This window comes from Typopeltis vanoorti, chromosome 2, assembly GCF_054136105.1.
Source record: "Typopeltis vanoorti isolate ZY-2024b chromosome 2, IOZ_Tvanoo_1.0, whole genome shotgun sequence".
Classification (NCBI taxonomy): domain Eukaryota; kingdom Metazoa; phylum Arthropoda; class Arachnida; order Uropygi; family Thelyphonidae; genus Typopeltis; species Typopeltis vanoorti.
The window spans coordinates 74,722,613-74,741,057 of record NC_143550.1 but is presented as its reverse complement, the minus strand read 5'-3'; the positions used below and the strand labels follow the sequence as shown (position 1 = coordinate 74,741,057).

The 18,445-nt window shown below is 35.3% G+C and overlaps 1 protein-coding gene across 1 annotated transcript in view; it reads left to right on the top strand.

Annotated features, from left to right (window-relative positions):
* The window catches only part of Tmhs (Tetraspan membrane protein in hair cell stereocilia), an 87,586-nt gene that overhangs the window by 38,959 nt on the left and 30,182 nt on the right, over nt 1-18,445 (top strand). The window lies entirely within an intron of this gene.

Here is an 18,445-nt window from a genome sequence, read left to right as displayed (position 1 = left end):
AAGGGTGGAAAAGAGGTTATTGGGTGTTCCCTCGGCATTCCCTAATCTGAAAACAGGTGTAATGATGTACCCAAGGATGAGCATCCACCCATAAGTTCATTGTAACAACGTAAAGTGGCATTTGTAGGGTAGCACACCTAACATTTGTTTAGAATGGCCTTTACCTGGATTCTTGGGTAAAATTAAGAGTTTTTTTTTTTTTTTTTACCAGTCTTGGAAAAAATAAATTCCTTTTTTTCAGTTTGCTATCCTTAGGAAACTATCTGTGTACAATACTTGATCTTAAGCTTGTTTATTTTGCTTTGTTTTTGTTTTTCTTGTTTTTCTGGTAATACTTCAACATATCAAGAATACCTCTGGGCGTTTCGCTTGTCGATATGTATGCAGATGTATGTCAAGGGCAAGTCCGTAGACAGCGGTTTCTATAGTGGAAACGCCCACTAGACGTTAATATCTTGGTGATCAAACAGTCCCGCTCTATAGACAAAAGAGTCTTATGCGAAGAAACCCATTCTTAGGACGAATATATATACTCTTCACTCCTCTTTCCTTATCTAGAATGAATTCTTTTTTCTATAATAGTGTTCTTCTTTGCTTTATGTGCGAAGGGGGAAAAATGATCTGTTCTAAATATGTTATATATAATTTTATCCAGAATTGTCAACAAGTAAATTTGATACCAGTAGAAAACAAAAAGAAAACTCTAGAATTTTTAATTCGAAAACGCATATTTTCTAATTCATTTAAAAGAAGAAAAATATTCGACTATCTACCAGTGGAAATATATTTCTTGAAAACCATCTTGTAATTCAATAGAACCTCTTACCATAAAGATGAAAGAATACCAAGAATACCATCCACAAAGATGCAGGTATAATGCTGATGAGCAGCGGTAATTTTTTTTTTTTTTTAAATCTTATTTTCGTTCGATAAACGGGTGCATGGGACAATCAAATGTTTCATAATTTATATTTTTGTATTCCTACATTCAAAGGCTGTAAAATCAGTTTGTTTATAGTCCGGGGCACATCTGGCTAATGATGCGACTTTTCTGGACTAAAATGTGATTAATATGAAACTTTTATATCAAATCTTTTATATTGCATTGCCAAATCTAAACAAAGTTTATAATTATAATTTTATAATCTGAAGAAGAGGACAAATGAAATACTCGTAACAGTACAAAACACAATTGGATGTTATGCATATCACCATGGAAACCCTTGTTTTTGCAATATTGCGTCTTTTTTCTATGTTATAGGAAGTTTCTGTGGATTGAAAGGCACTCGATGAAGAGATTGATGCCAAAATGTTGATAACGTTTTGGCATCACAGTCCTGACATTTTCGAGGCGCGTATCTGTCAACTTATGTCATAATATTATATTAAAATGAACTAAATAAATCTTGTCCGCTTTTGTTATTTCTTAAATGGGCAGAACTTAACTTCTTGGAAATAGGTTGGTAGCTGGTCTCCACCTTCATCATTACTAGAATATTAGTGGCGAAAGGCTCATGAGAATATGACGCACAGTCACATCATTCCCTGTTCTTAATCCTAATGTTATTGTGTGGAATAATGAGTTCTACTGTATTTCTTTTTTTAATTGTCAGGTAAAAAAATCGAGTGGCAGAGAGAAAAATGTTCCTTATCTGCGCCATTTTCGCTACTGAAAAAAAAAAAAAAAAAAAGCCTAGAAAAATATGCTTCTAACAGGTCACTAGAATCGTAGCTGTAAGGTGGTTATTACAATTTTTTTTCCTTGTCGGTACGGTGTCATACACCTTATCACGCGATTTTTTTGAACTGTACCAACTAGAAGTGTATAAAAATTAAACACGATTCGGAATGTTGTATTTTCTGGATAACTCACTGCCCGTTCTATGTTTCCACTTCGAAGAATTCTAACTGGAAATGTTTTAAAAAAGCAAATGATAATTATACAAAATTTGTTGAAGTTCGGTCACGAAAACCTACAGACATCATAGACCCGAGAGTGATAGACATGATGAGCTGATTAAACTGTTTTCTTTTTAATAGAAAAAGAAACTTAAAATAAGATGAATACTGATATGGTCACCAGAGTTAGAGATCAGTACTATCAACATAAGAAGCCTGAATGGCAAAGAAATGGAGCTAGCTGAGGAATTGGATAAGTACCAGATCGACATAATAGGGGTGACTGAAACAAAAAAGACAAAAAAGCTGGTGAGATCTTTCTGAGCAATAAATATAAAATGTTATATTCAGGCAATGACGATCAAGGAAAAGGAGTAGCCATTGTATTCAACACTAAATACGAGGCTAATCTTCTTGAATGGCAGACAGTCTCCAGTAGAGTGATGTGGGCAAATATCACAATGGGGAACTGGACAATGAGACATATTTGTGCCTATGGTCCCACAGAAGACTGCAAGGTAGAAGTGGAGAAATTTTTTGAGGCTCTAAAGAAAGCTACTGACACAATGAAAAAGGAAAAGTTGGTCCTTGCTGAGGATCTAAATAGCAGAGTAGGAAGTGATTGTCAGACATACAAAAATGTTTTGGGAATATTTGGAGAAAAGAGCAAAGCTAATAATAATGCAAATACCTTTTGGATTTCTGCTCAGGACATGGACTGGTTCAACATAAAAATGTGCACAAATTCACATGGAAAGAAGAGGCAAGGAATAAGAAAAGTCTCATTGACTATGTTATTGTTGATAGTGATGTTTTCTCCCTGGTGCAAGACACCAGAGTGTACAGAGGATTTGAAATTGGAAGTGATTACTATTTAGTCTTGAGCAGGATAAAATTGAATTTCATATTGAAAAGAATAACATGTAAGAAAGTTTTAAAGCGAATAAAAGTTGAGCAGCTCTCAGATGTGAACTGTAGACTAAAATACACAAAGATTATTGAAGAAAAAATAAGAGTTTGAGATCAGCAACCAAACCTTGGAAATTCAATGGCAAACCTTGAAGAAAACCCGGATTGATTCAGCCAGAGAGGCATGTGATGAGGTTGTCTACAAAGATAGAAAAATCAGAACTCCATGGTGGACACAGGAAGTTAAAGAGGCAGTGAAGGAAAAGAAGAAAGCATATCAAAACTTCCTGTCAAATAAGTCAGCTTTTGCTCTTAGAGAATACAGAGACAAATGTAAGAAAGTGAAACACTATGTAAAACTAGCTAAACAAAAGTCATGGGAGGACTTTAGCAAGAACATAGAAAATAAATATCAAGAAGATGGTAAGATATTCTGGACGTTGTTGAAGAAGCTTAGAAATGGAGAAAACTGTAAAAGGAGTTAGAGATGATAAAGGTGATATGAAAACAGGAGAAAAAGATATCCTTGAAGTATTGAGTAATTACTTCGAAAAATTGCTAAATGAAACAAGCAGTGATAGCACAGTGGTACAAAACACTCAACAGGCATACAGTCAGGAATATATATATCCATACTTGAAGTAGAAAAAGGCTTGAAATGTGGAAAGGCAGCAGGAGTAGATGATATTGGACCAGAAATGCTGAAGTATGGTGGTATAAAAAACTTTTGAACTATACAGTGGCTGCACTGCATAGTTCAGAAGGCCTGGACAGAGGGACGAATTCCTGATGATTGGAGTACAGCTCTAATAGTACCCATATATAAAAAAGGAAATAAAACTGAATGTAAGAATTACGGAGATATTTCCCTAATGAGTGTTCCTGGCAAGATTTATCCAAGTATACTTGAGAAACGGTTGAGAAGAATTGTGGAAGAAAAGCTTGGTGAAGAACAAGCTGGATTCAGGCCAAATAGAGGCTATTAGGATCAGATCTGCACTTTACGACAAACAGTCGAGAAAGCATGGGAATATAACAGAGATCTGTATTTAAATTTTGTCGATTTGGAAAAGGCATATGACAAGGTGCCAAGAGAGAAGCTATTCAAAACCCTACAGTTATATGGTATCAATCGGGCATTATATCAAGTAATACTTAATCTTTATTTGAGTTGCAAGTCAGCAGTTAGAATTGAAGGAAGTACAGGAAGATGGTTTAAATGTTAAATCTGGTGTGAGACAAGGATGTACATTATCCCCTCTGTTATTCATTATCTATATGGATCACATTATGAAGGAAAGTGGTATTAAACATGATATCAGAATTGGAGATGTTAATTTCAGGTCTTTGCTTTATGTGGACGATATTATACTTCTAAATAGATCTGCTACAAGTTTGCAAGATTGAATAACTGTTGTAATTGATATGGTATGAAGGTCAGCAATAAAAAGACAATGTAAGTAGGTAGAATCGTTGAAAATGTCAACTGTGTTTTGAATGGGGAACCTGTGGAACAAGCAAAACATTTCAGCTACTTAGGCACGATTTTTAGTGAAGATGGTAAATTAAATATGGAAATAGACAACAGAATCAACAAAGCTGTATGGTAGGAAGTCAATTGAATAAATTCATATGGAATAAGAGAGAAATTAGTCGGAACACTAAATTAGCTGTATACAAGACAGTGTTCAAACCAGTTTTAACTTATGGATCTCAGAGTTGGGTCAGAAGTAAAACACTTGACCAAAGACTAGAGACCGCAGATATGAGAGTCCTGAGAAAGATTAGAGGCATGAACAGATGGCATCAATGGCAATGTTATATTAAAAACGAGGATATTAGGAAAGAACTTGACATTGTCGTCATCCAGGAATGCGTTAGCAGAGCTAATCTCAGGTGGTATGGTCATTTAAACAGAATGGACGAGGAAAGATTGGCAAAACAAGTGTTCTCTGTCAGGTTGGCAGGAAAACGACCCAGAGGAAGACCAAGATATAGGTGGATTGATATGGTACAAAGTGCCTTAGACGATAGAAATATAAGATCTGATAATGATGTTGGGGTCTTGACAAGTAACAGACTGATTTGGAGGAAAATTGTAGATAGAAAGTTAGTAATGAGGTAAATTTTTCATGTAGTACTATCATATCCTGTAAACCCCCCCCCGAGGGTACATGTCAGGAATTTGATGATGATGATGACTGATATGGATTTTAGTATATTTCTCTCTCTATAGATAATAAATTATTTTTGTATGAATCCTATATACAAAAAAGGCTGCAAACCTCTTTTTTGTAAGCAGGAACTATCGCGCGTTTAGGTCCATGGATGGGCTTACAGTTAGTAATCTCTTGAGACCAAACTCAAACCGCCAGTAAGCAGCATGGTGATCTGACACCAGGCGATAAAAATTGGTAGCACATAAATTAGGCATTCACAAATATTGTGGCCGTTTGCATTACCTTGTGATAGTTAACAATGAACCGAATACAGATTTCGTTTTAATGGGTATCAAAGTTCTAGTTTTATCTTTAAAGGAACGGAATCCCCCCCCCCCCATTTCTTCTTTAATATTAGGTACTCTGATCACTGAGATATGAACATATAGACCACTCGATCACTGTTTCAGACCTGTTATTGTCGTATGATAAGCTATTCACTTGCAAGGGGAAATGAATTGCAGAAGCGTGTATCTTGTGCTAGTGGTGTATTGATATCGTCCACAAAAAATATTCTATTTCAACAGTGTCTTTCCGTTCGCATGATGCGAGATACAGGATGGTCCGCATCGACAAGCCATCATTTATACACTTAGCAGTACTACGTAGAGCAAGCAGTTCTGAGCTCATTTTCTCTACTGGAATATCAGTCTCTGAACGTTTTGTTTCTGTTATGTCCTTCTGATTGGCGGGACATCTGTGCTTCTAAAGGGCAGATGGATGTTTAGCCCTCCCATTCCAATTTATTGACTAGAAAACGAATGATTTGTTATATTAATGTAACACCTCGTCATCCTTTCGTGTTATTAGATGTTGCGATCTCATGCCATCTCTTTATAAGCTTTTTCCTCTATTCTTTTCCCGTTTGGTTTATAGATTTGTAATTTTCTTTTCTTTTCTTTTTTTTTTCTTTCTTTTATTCACATGTTGAATCCATTTGTTTCTATAATTATCCATCGTTTTTTTGAGATTAATTTTTGTGTAATTATTGTAAAATTTCTGTTTTTTCTTTTATTTATTTACTTTTTTTTTCAATGTATCTTCTAAAAAATTTAATTTCTGCTACTGGTATTCTTTGTTAGCCTATCCCCCCCCCCCCCCATTGTCCATGTTCGCTTCTATACAACGTAACAGGTGTAGCTAAAAGATTGAAAATATTCTTGATGGTGCATTTCTTTGTACAAAATTTAGCTTAAAACATCATTAATAATTCCGTAATTGATCCATGAAATTTTACAGTAAGAATATATCTAAGTGTATAATTTGTGTTTCTTTGTTTTTCATTTGTTTCGGGTACTAGTACTTAATTTTTTGTACTATATGAAGTATCACGTACTTGTTCAATATTCGAACAATTAAGCATCTAAAGGATGCTTAATTGAGGTGCACGATGTTCGTCTAGTATGTCAAATAATAAAAGTCACTGAAGAACTGTTTACTTCAAGTAATAAACCGTTTAATAAATTCGTGTAGCTTTATGACAACGTCACTCGTTTCGTAATGTTAGACAAAAGGAAGACCTTTAAAGGTATGATTCTAGATGCCGACTACTGATATATTTTCTAAGCACTTTTACAGTAGAAATTTAAGTAGGTTTTTTGACACAGAGAAGTAGTGTTTTTTCCCTCTCCATACACTTGGGTTTTTAAACACGCAACTCAGGAAAAAAAAACACCAAAACTCACACTATGTAAGACTGTAATACCAGTTAGGATTTAGGATCACATTATGACGGCAGATATTTGTCGTATTCTGTCCCCAAAGTCTTCAGTACAATCAGTATTCATGAACTGAACTATCAATGACGACAGAGATTGGAGATTGGTTGCATGCCGACTAAGAGAGTAAATTCTGCCTATTTCCTTTAGGGAATGATACGAATTTGTCTTATTCAATTCATCTTGGTTCTTTAGGAGGAGGAGGGAGGGAGAGAATCTTAAATTATAGAGAGTATTAAAAGGAAATAATAAAATAGATGTAATGCGTTCAGACGAATCCCATTTTTGATAGAATAAAACTTGTACAATTTTTAATAATCATGCGTTTTCGTTTCGGCTTTGTTATATAGTGTAATAAAGACTGGAAAGCAATCCATAGTAGAGACTAGTATGAGAAGTACAAGCTTAGGCGGTTCACAAACACTTATAACAATCAAATGCAAGAGTCAAACAGAAGACTCGCATCAGTATGAACCACAGAATATGAATCAGTTCTTGTGCAACTGGATCAACTGGCAGTCCTTTAGAAATGGTATATTTTTTTATTTGTTTCGTTCAAATTTCTCATTTGTGTGATGCTATTTTATAAATATAATGCTATATAACACAATACAAACTAATCGTAAAAAGTTCAGATTTGTGTGTTATTTTTCACCGTTCTTTCCGTTGAACATATCCAAAATATTGGTTAAAACTATATACCTTAGAAAATTACTAAGTATAAACATATACCACCAACGTTTTGTTTGTTGATATATTGTTTTTGGCAAGAAGATGCTCAAAAATATCCAGGATACCAGGACATCTTGTTGAAAACAGGCATGCCTTGCCTGTTTTCAACAAGCCATTGGATTCTAATACTATTGATAACTGGAATTAAAAAAGATGAATGAAATTTCCACATTGTATCATAATTGATAATACAGGGTTTATTATTATTATTATTGTATATTATATAGAAAGCAAAATATTTCTAATGTCCTTGAATTTGGTTTCCAGTAAGGGGTTCCATCCTTTTTTCTGCTTTTTTTTTTCTTTTTGAAATCATCAACTTCTTAGAGTCAACAGGTATTTAAATATACCTCTTCGAAGAACAAAATTTGGCTATTGTTGTACAATGCTATTGTACCATAGTCAAAATCGGTAGGAAATGAATATCATGGCTAATATATCAAAACGTTAGAGCTGAGATTACTGCTTGCTTCCAATTGCTTCGTTAAGTAATTTTTTTTTTTAATTATTTTATCGGGTTGGTGTTTCCAATAACCTTCGGCACAAGCGAACACACAATCTTCTGTTTATCATGTTTGAGCTCTTTGTTCCAAGTGTAGGTTACAAGGTTAATAGAGCAATGACCCACCCTATCCAAAGTTCGTTCACATTTTTGTGAGAGCGAAGCATTTATTTCCATTTCTTGAGAACATACTTTATAGATTTTTATCTAGCGAGATGATTTCCATGTCTGTTTTCGTGGTTACATTGTTTCGAAATAGCCGTAAGGTAATTAAATGGCAACACAGAGTGGCCAAAAAAAGCGGACTAGATCCAAATCAGTTTGCGAATTGTTGATATATGTAAAAAGACTTCATATGTCCTTGAAGAAACCTGTAACGAAAAACAGAATTAATAAGAGTTATTATAGGGGTGTAGAACATGGAACCACGAATTATTACAACTTGCTGTTTATTCGGTATTCTACAGTAAAACTGTTATTAAGGCGGACGAATAAGAACTCACATAATAAAAGGGCGGATCTACTAACCAAGAACTAAAACATATTGCTTTGTCTAAGAGTTTGAGCAGTGTGACTTTTATTTTCTCTTCATATCACCAATACAATAAGACCTCGATGTTCTCTGGGATACGTCCTTGAAAAATTCCACAAAGGGCAATGGAAAATAACTGGGTTAGATTCCTTAAGTTTTGAAAAACTCCATTTTTTCCCCCCCTCATGATTTTCTCTTATTTTTCCTCGCCCATTTACAAGTACTCGCCCTCAACGGCAATGACGGTTAAATATATATATATTTTTTTTTTCAAAAGAGTTAATACACATAGCATTATACAATGTAAGAAATTAAAAGATATCATCAAATGGAGCTCAAGTGGCTGTATGAAAAAAATCCTGTTTACGTGAATAAACAAGTGACCATCTTGCCATTTTAAGAGACTTTTCAATATTCCTCATGGCCAGGACATTGATAACATTGTTAATCGGGTATATGTCTCAGTCGACTGAGCAGAGTGAAATTCGATCAATTCATCGATATCTAATTATTCTACCCTTCCTATTTGTTTGGCTTTAATAAAAGATTAAAATATATATAAAGTATTGTTTAAAGATGTAATAAAAGGTTTGATCCTATCTAAAAATGCTTTGTGCCGACATTAGCATCATCAATATAATAATCTTTTCAACATTCACTAATTCTGCATAATCTTGGGACCAGCATAATAGAGTCAACATTTTATGAACGTCTTGCAAAGGTTCTCAATATATGCGTGGAAGGTTCTGGTATACGATGGCCACTATTAGGTGGTTTGTTAGGAGTCTGATATTCGATTCAAATGTTAGTTACAGATATGAGATGTGATTAAAACGTTTTTGGACTGACTACCAGATGGCACCGCTACAACTGGTACAAGGCTCCTCCACTAGATTTAGGTAAGGTAGAATTTAGCAGATCATTTGTCGTTTATTTCAAAATCCCAGCTTGCATTATGGAAAAGAATACTTGGCTTTCCAAATACAAAAGTAAAGTGACATTTATGGAATTGTGTTTTACGAATTCATTCCCTGGGATTCAGACTGAGAACGAACATTTGTATTCAGATATTCTGAGACATGAGTAAGAAAAAATTATGAGCGTAGGAAATTCAGAACCAGCCTTCTAAAAAAAAAAAAAAAAAAAAAAAAGTGTTCAAGAATGGAATTAAGCTAAAACACTCTGTATCAAGCTGCTAGGGAACAACTTTGAATGGGACGTATGCAACAGAAGGTAAATGCTATTATCTTAAAGAATGAACACGGAAACTTTTTGTTGTTGTTGAGTGTTATACTTCCTATAGTTGAATTCCTGTACATGAAGACTAAGGGATGTTATATGTCAGAAAGAAAACAACTGCTTGGTTCTACAATCTACATATTACTGAACTTCAGCTAGGACTATCCCTTGCTCAGAGTGAAAATCGTCAAAATAGTCTCCGTGATCTACAAAGCACTTTTCAAATAAATAAATAAACAATAACAACAGCCGATAAGTGAACAGAGAGATAATATTGTATGTGATGTTATCTATGTATTTCTACGTTTATATTCATTTACTGGAATTAACATATTTTTAGATGCCTGCCTCATGGCAATTTTCTTAGTGAAATTAGCTAGACCTATCAGTAATTCTTCCCTGAGTTATGTAATAACATAAAGCAAACGTTGAATAGAATGCTTGTTTGATTTCCGCTAGTCAGTAATAGTTAAACAGTTTTATAGCATAAAAGCTTTATAAACATTGCATGTGACCTTAGCGCATTCAACAAAGTAGAATCACCTTGACCTACACATTCTTAAAATTCTGTCATCACTCATAATACATATCGTTCCCACGACTTACTGCTTGCCAGCGGGGTGTTCGACGCCACATTTCTCTTTATTGAAAAACTCCTTGAAGTCACTACACTCACGAAACATCACAACTAGTTTATGATGATGTAATCTTTTCTTCTTCTGCTGCATTTCAAGGAAACTTAAATTCCATAAAAAAAAGTAAAAAAAAAAATCTTCGTGAAGGTATGTTTAGACATGAAATACAGAACTACACCCAAAATTTTCAACTGAAGTTTTGTATTGGAACAACGATATAAAAAGTAATTACAGATTCACGCAGCCTCCATACAACAAAATTCCACTTAAAAAAAAAAAATATATATATATATATATATATATATACAGGGTGTTCGGGATAAATTTGACATATTTATAATTAATTATATTTTTCCGTAAGTTACATGTATTAACACACACTTCTCTTCATTTAAAAGTTTGGACCCTTCTTCATTCATATACAAGATGTCAGAAAGGATGGATAGCTGGAACTCACCTGAATCATGGAAGAGAATAACTTGTATCATGATGATTCGTGCCCGCCATCAAAATAAGGATATTACGACTGCTGCCCAATGCTCCCTGAATACAGTAAAAACAATCAGGCATGAACTAGAGACTTGCAATGGTGACTACGAGGATGTAGCAAGAAGAAAGATCCCTAGCAGACGATCTGATTGCGTTCGTACAGCAGAATTCCTCGCAAATCTGCAGGAACAGGTGTTGAAGAACCCTGGCATTGGAATTCGGGCTTTGTTCGTGGAGTTGCTAACTGTAGTCAAGCCCTGGATAACAAGGGTAGCCAATGGTAGGCCGTATGTATGGCAGCAGGATTCGGCCCCTTGCCACACCTCTGGGAAAAGTCAAAAATGGTTGTCTGAAAATTTCTACGACTTCACCAGTCCAAATGTTTGGCCTCCAAACTCCCCAGACCTTAACCCCATGGATTATTTTGTATGGGGCGCAGTTGAAAAAGACACCAATCGCACTTCCAGTAATACAAAAGCCCAGTTAATGGATAAAATTAAAACAGTTTTTGCGGCCCTTCCCAGGGAGACTGTAGCATCAGCTTGTTCGAGGTTCCGAAGCAGAATTGAAGCTGTTATCGATGCTAATGGTGGTTATTTTGAGTAAATCTTGTTGATAGTATTGTAATTAACTCTGCCTGTAATGTTTTTTTGTCAATTCATTAAATTTAATAGATACAAAGAAGATTTTCTTTTTCCTTACGAAACTGTCAAATTTATCCCGAACACCCTGTATATATATATATATTATTATTATTTTTTTTTTCAAGTATATGGTGGAGAGTGTACTATGCACATTGCTTGCCCTAGTACAGTGTTATAATACCTCGCTATTTATTTATGAAAACCATTTAAATTAAATGTATGTTACGTTAAAATTTCCGACACAGTACTTACTGTACACCCGAATGCATATTTAAAGTTTCCGACCTAATAATGATAAATGCTATTTCGTTTGGTGTTTGAAACGAAATTTTTAATGAAAGTTACTATTTTATGATGGCAAAGTAATCGAAATCAAACCAATCAAAATGCTTGTCGGCTTTGTAAGCACAGTGATACGAAAAAACAGCTGAAATATTAACGTATTTTTAAATGACGTAACTTCTTAATGTATTTCAATATTTGGTTATAAGCTATTAATTTATTAATACATTTTAGATTAATAAAAATATATTACCATAATTATTTTTAAAAATGACTTTAGTGTTTCTATATTACCATTTATAAATGGCGGAAACCGAAGGGCCCTGCGTTTGGATGAAAATTAGGATGATACAATAAATTAATCAAATCAAGTTTACTGTGTCCACGCGGTTAGCCTAGTGGCTATGCGCTTCGTAATCATATGCCCGTAGGAGAAGTGTCCTAGGTTCCATTTTCGTCGTAGACTTGAGGAGCTTAAGGATTTTCCTCAGCCATAGCCAAGTTAGCCAATCTTTTGCGTGGACAGCATGGTTTTTCCCCCTAGTTTATCTGGAGTTTTTCATCCCGCAAGCAGGCAAACCGGCCACGTGAACACATAGGCTACAGTCATAAGATATAGTACAACAAGGAGAGCAACGGGAAACCACCTTGCTCATAGTCATTTCACTAGCATGGTAGCATAGCTGCCCCATATCATCTGTATGGATGAAAGGAAACTAATCAAATAGGTTCCATTTTCGTCGTAGACTTGAGGAGCTTAAGGATTTTCCTCAGCCATAGCCAAGTTAGCCAATCTTTTGCGTGGACAGCATGGTTTTTCCCCCTAGTTTATCTGGAGTTTTTCATCCCGCAAGCAGGCAAACCGGCCACGTGAACACATAGGCTACAGTCATAAGATATAGTACAACAAGGAGAGCAACGGGAAACCACCTTGCTCATAGTCATTTCACTAGCATGGTAGCATAGCTGCCCCATATCATCTGTATGGATGAAAGGAAACTAATCAATCAATCATTTTATTGTATCACCACCAAAATTAACCAATTCAGGTGATGCAATAAAATTATTTTAATTGACCATAATGAATTTCATTTATCGTAATTAATGTCGACTTGATTAATTTTAATTTATCCCAGGCAGTAGTTTATTCAGGAGTAAAGGCAGTGACTGGTGGCGTGCCACAGGACTCTGTAGTTGGGCCGCTACTATTTCATTTGTATGAATCATTACTGATATAGGAAATAATCTGAGAGAATATATTTAGTTTGCAGATGATACAAAAGTAAGTAGACAAAACACAAAGATGATGTTGAAATTTTGCAGGATGATTTAAATAGACTGCGGTATGGACAAAAGAGAACGGATGTCAGCTTAAAGTGTAAGGTTATGCATTTTGTGTTCAAAAGAGTACTAACTGTACACTACATTGATGGTACTCCAGGAACCTGATGAAGCGTGGGATTTAGGTGGATAGGGAGTGAAATTCAGAAAGCATTTAGCAAAAGTGGCTAAAACAGCTCATAGGGTTACCTGATTATTGAGGAACACCCGATGAGGATAAGCAGGGTATTGTACCTCTTTATAAGGCTTAAATAAGGCCCCGCTTGGACTGATGCGTACAGATCTGGTCACCTGGGTTTCTTGGAGATGTATAACGGATCCAGAGTTGAATGACCAAGATGGTGGAAGGTCTATGGGCTACTTCGTGTGAAGATAGATTGAAGATTTGTGGGTTACAGAAGCTGATAGGTAGACTACGGGAGGAGTATGGTAGAGACATAAATTGCTTAGAGAGTTTTATAGGACTGATATGGAAGTTTTTTAGTGTGAGGGAAAACTAAAGGTCACCCTTGAAAATTGAGCAACAGCATGGTTAGCCAGTGTGAGGACTAGATTTTTTTGCTTGGAGAAATGGGTAGAATAATTTGCCAGTCATTTGTGAGTGCTTTGTTGGTGAATGCGTTCAAAGTAAAATATGATACATATTGGTATGTGGACCTCCCGAGATGAGCCTACGGACTCCATGAAAGTGTCCTTATATAATAATAATAATAATAATCATTGTAACAGTTGCATTATGAAAAAATTGGAATTTCTGGGCTTGAGAAGATTACTAAGCCCTCTTATTTAAATCTGTGCAGTTTAAATAATCTTTTGGAAATGAATTTAGTTTTTGATAAGTGTTCAACATACCGATTTCTAAAATATACACCAATTTAAGCCCAGATCTTCATAAAAGATATGATTTTATACCGAATATTCTTAATAATTGATCAGTATACATGTCCTTCTTTGCAATATAGAAAGATAGTAGGAATTTTGAGAAAAACTGCTCTTTTATTGCTGATGAGGTCTTTCCAAAAATGAATTCGGGTTGATGTGATTGCAGATTCAGAGTGGCTGTTTGTGGTTTATTCTCCTCAACAGCGCTTAATGAACCATTTAGGTGTAATGCTGCAATCATCAGGTTTCTCTATCTGTCTTTGGCAGATTAAGGAACTGCATTATCTGGTGTAAAATGTTCATCTAGCTGGTAAGTCTTTCATTATCACATCCATCCATCCATCCATCGTGTTCGGGATTTTCATGCTCGGCTTTTATTGTCATTTTTAATGTAATCAATTGTTTGATTAACTGGATCTTCTATTCCAAACGTGACCAAACCTTGCAGTTCACTTTTTATTTATTTATTCGTATGGAGTTTCCTCCCTTTTTCTCTCCCGTCCCTATTGGGGGCGAGTTGAGCCCCTTCATGGGGGTTAAGTATTTATGGCTGTAGATCCGTGTGTGTGTTCATGGGGCCGGTTTGCCTGCTTGCGGGATGAAAAACGCCAAATAAACGGGTGGAAAAACCCTACTGCCCGCGCCCAAGACCGGCTAACTTGGCTATGACTGAGGAAGATCCTCAAATTCCTCACGTCTTCGACAGGAATCGAACCTGGGACACTCCTTTCCCAGTCATATGGTTGCGAAGCGCAAAGCCACTAGGCTAACCGCGTGGACGCAGTTCACTTATAAATGATAGGATCTTGGGTCTTAGCGGTTTCATAGTTCCTCATTATATCGTTCATACACTCTGGTAGTTTGATTGTAATACGCTCCAAAATTTTTTCTCTGTACCTTTCTTTCAAATGCGATAAATTTTCCATTATCACCATTTGTTGTTACCACATTTCACGACCGTTGATTAATATCTGTCGTAGATAGATTACATAGATTTTTTTTTTTTTTCGGATTTTGTTGATACTATTATAGATTTCAAAAAAATGTAATATTGTAAAATATCCACGATTGGTGTCTCAATTATCTCTCATCTATCTCTTAATAGATGAGAGATAATTGAGAACACCAATTATCTCTCATCTATTAAGAGTAGCTGTTAATGTTGACAACAACGAAATTCGATCGGTCCTGAAGAATCCTTGAAATGCACTTATATCTAATCTTTTCCTTGCTTATGACAAGACCCCATAAGCATTAATTGGCATCATTAAATTAGATGTAGTTTGCATAACATCATGAAGGGAGTCTGCAAGGATAGCGATGCCATCAACATAAGCCAGCAGGTTGTTCTTCCCTATTCATGTCCATGCTCATTTGTTCATTTAGTTATTTAATGACTTTTTTCTTTTCCAAAGATAGGTTGAACAGGGTAAGTAGCATAGCATCTCCTTGCAAAATCAAGAATTTATTAAAAAACTTGATAAATGTTCTGTAGTGAACCAATATGACATATCAGTTCACTTCTTTGATTGAGTGCTGCGTGTTTTAACTGTCTCTACGATGTTTATTAATAGTTGTGCATTTTTAATAGTGAAAACATGTTGACATTCGCACTGTTTTATTCATTTTGTATAGCCATATAATGGATATAGCTACACAAAGCTATAACTGTGCTGACAAAGAATACATATTTTTATGTATTCTTTGTCAGCACAGTTATAGCTTTGTGTAGCTATATCCATGGCTCATACACAAATTGCCAATGAGTGTGGTGTTGGTTTGGGTACTGTTAATGCGATTTTAAAGAGCTTTAGGAAGACAGGTACCTTTTTCTCCTAACAGAAAATAAAATGTGGGCGAAAAAGGAAAACTACACTTATTAGTTAGGAAAAGTAAAATGAGTCCAAGATTGTTTGCTATAGACTTAAATAGAGACTTGGCAGTTAGTGGGAGTTATGTTTCTGACATGACAGTTTGTCGAAGATTTGTTGGAAGCGGAGAGGACTGCCCACAGACCAAAAAAATATACAACTGTTGACGAAGGCCATGAAGAAAAAGAAGTTCCAGTGGGCAAAAGTGTACAAATATTGGACTGCTGAGAAGCGGAAGGTCATATTCTCAGATGAGAGCCATTTCTATCCAAGGAGAGCGAGTACCCTATGTTCGCAAATCAGTAGCTGAGAAGACTTCTCCCGCCCACCTTCAATAGGCTCCTAAACACCCAGCTAAAAAGATGTTCTGGGGTTATTTAACACATGACGGTCCAGGATCACTTGTGCATGTTGACAGTATGATGAAAAGTGACCAATACATAAAAATATTGGAGAAAAGAGTGGTCCCACAGATCCAGAAAGATAAGGAACTCATCTTCCAACAGGATCTCGCCCCATGCTATACTTCAAAAAAAAAAAAAAAAAAAAGTGAGAGTTCCTCAAAAATCACAACATCCAATTGCTTCAGTGGGCAGATAACTCTCCTGACATTAACCCAATAGAAAATGTGTAGGCCATAGTGAAAAAGAGACTTCGAAAATTAAATTGTGATTCAAAGGATAACTTAATACAATCCATTATAAAAATATGGTTTCGAGATGCAGAAATAAGCAAAATGTGTTCTATGTTGGTAGAATGTATGTCTAAGCGAATTAATGAACTTATTAGGAACAGAGGAACACATGTACATTATTAGGTCAAGCTGGAGTTTAATTTTCATACTTATTTTCTTGCGAAATTAAAATTTTTCTTTAAAATGTGAATGTTCGGATTAACTTGTTCGCTATTGTATATACAAACTGATACGATTAATAACAATGAATGAAATGATTTGAGTACATCGTACGAGCAGTCCCAGCTTCATCTATGAATGAATGCTGTGGTTAATGTGTCACTGCAATGCGAAATACCTTTTGTGATCCTTTTCTATAATTTCTATTTACTTTGTATCTCATATAAATTTTATGATTTTGAAATTATTTCACAGTAAATGTTACAATTTCTTGTATAAGGTAAAAATTGCTTTAACACGAAACGTGTTGACCTATTTCAGTAAAGATTCTAAATTATCACATTTAATCGGAAATCTACCATCCGAGCGCTCTTGTATATACTAGGAATCTATTCCTAGCATTAGAGGCGCAAAACCACTAACGACTAGCAGATACTTACTCAATATGCAGAGTTCAGCTATTTGTAGCTCTGCTCTGATTTCTTACAAAGATATACGGGTTCAACCAGAGGATCTAGCTGTAATGACTCTTACCCTTCTATTACGAAAATGTTTTAAAATTGTGACAATTTCCTCTCCAATTTTTCCTTTGAGGCAGTGCACTCATGTTTATTAAGCTGAAACGAAATCCATACTCCACATGCGTTTGCCTGTAGCATTTTCGTTTGTTTTGGGGTTCTTTTATTAATATCTGTTACTTTGTTTGCATTTATGCAGGGATGAGTAAGAGTAGGCTTCTTTAAAAATTTATATTATGTCTTAGTCTTCATACTTTTCTTTTTTACACTGCATAAATTTCTATGTAGCAAGCAGTTGCAGTGTGGGTCATTTTATCTACTTTGCTAAATCTTTCCATATTTGAATCAAATTTTTTTTTTTTTTTTTTTTAACCGAATATCTTATTAGTGGAGGCAAATACTTGTCATTTTCTCCCCACTGTAAATGGCTCAGCTACTTGTTCTTTTCCCCATTAATCTTCTTATACTGCTTCTCCTCTCTTGTCATTCTGCAATTTTATGTGCGTCTAGCAGTAAAAAAAATCTTTATTCGAGAGCTCTTCTTCCACCCTCATCGCCAACCTCCAAATCTTTAGTTATCAGCATTATCTTGTCGCCAATCTCTTATCAAGCTTTGTCAAATCCTGAGAATGTATGAACATATATTTTCAGCAGCTTCTTCCAAACACCATTCATACACTCTCCTCTCACCTCACTCAATGCTTTATCTAGATTATTTATACAGTTATATCTGATATATAACTATCAGAGACTTTTGGAAGGAATGCAAGATATTCCTTCCAAAAGTCTGATAGTTTCCACACTTTTAGTAGCAGCAATAGCTTGAGGAAAAGTATTTCTAAAATTATATGCCTTGAAGGTAGCAAATAACATCCTGTCTGTGAGTTGCACGAGTGAGCTGACATTCGGTGAGGATGTCAATGGGATGGTCGTTGCAAGTTGAAGACTGACTATGTATATATTTACTTTCTCACGAGATCGGCTGCATCTCAAGACTATGCATTTAAGGATGTAGATAAAATAAATAATATTGGACATACTTTCCTTTTGGTTGACCTCTGTGTTCTATCTGAATATTTTTAAAGACCATTTTCTTCCATTTCCTCGAATGGACTTGTGTAGTTTATAAGTGACAAATATCTCCGGTTTTTACAATTCCCAACCAAGTTTCGCTGTGGGA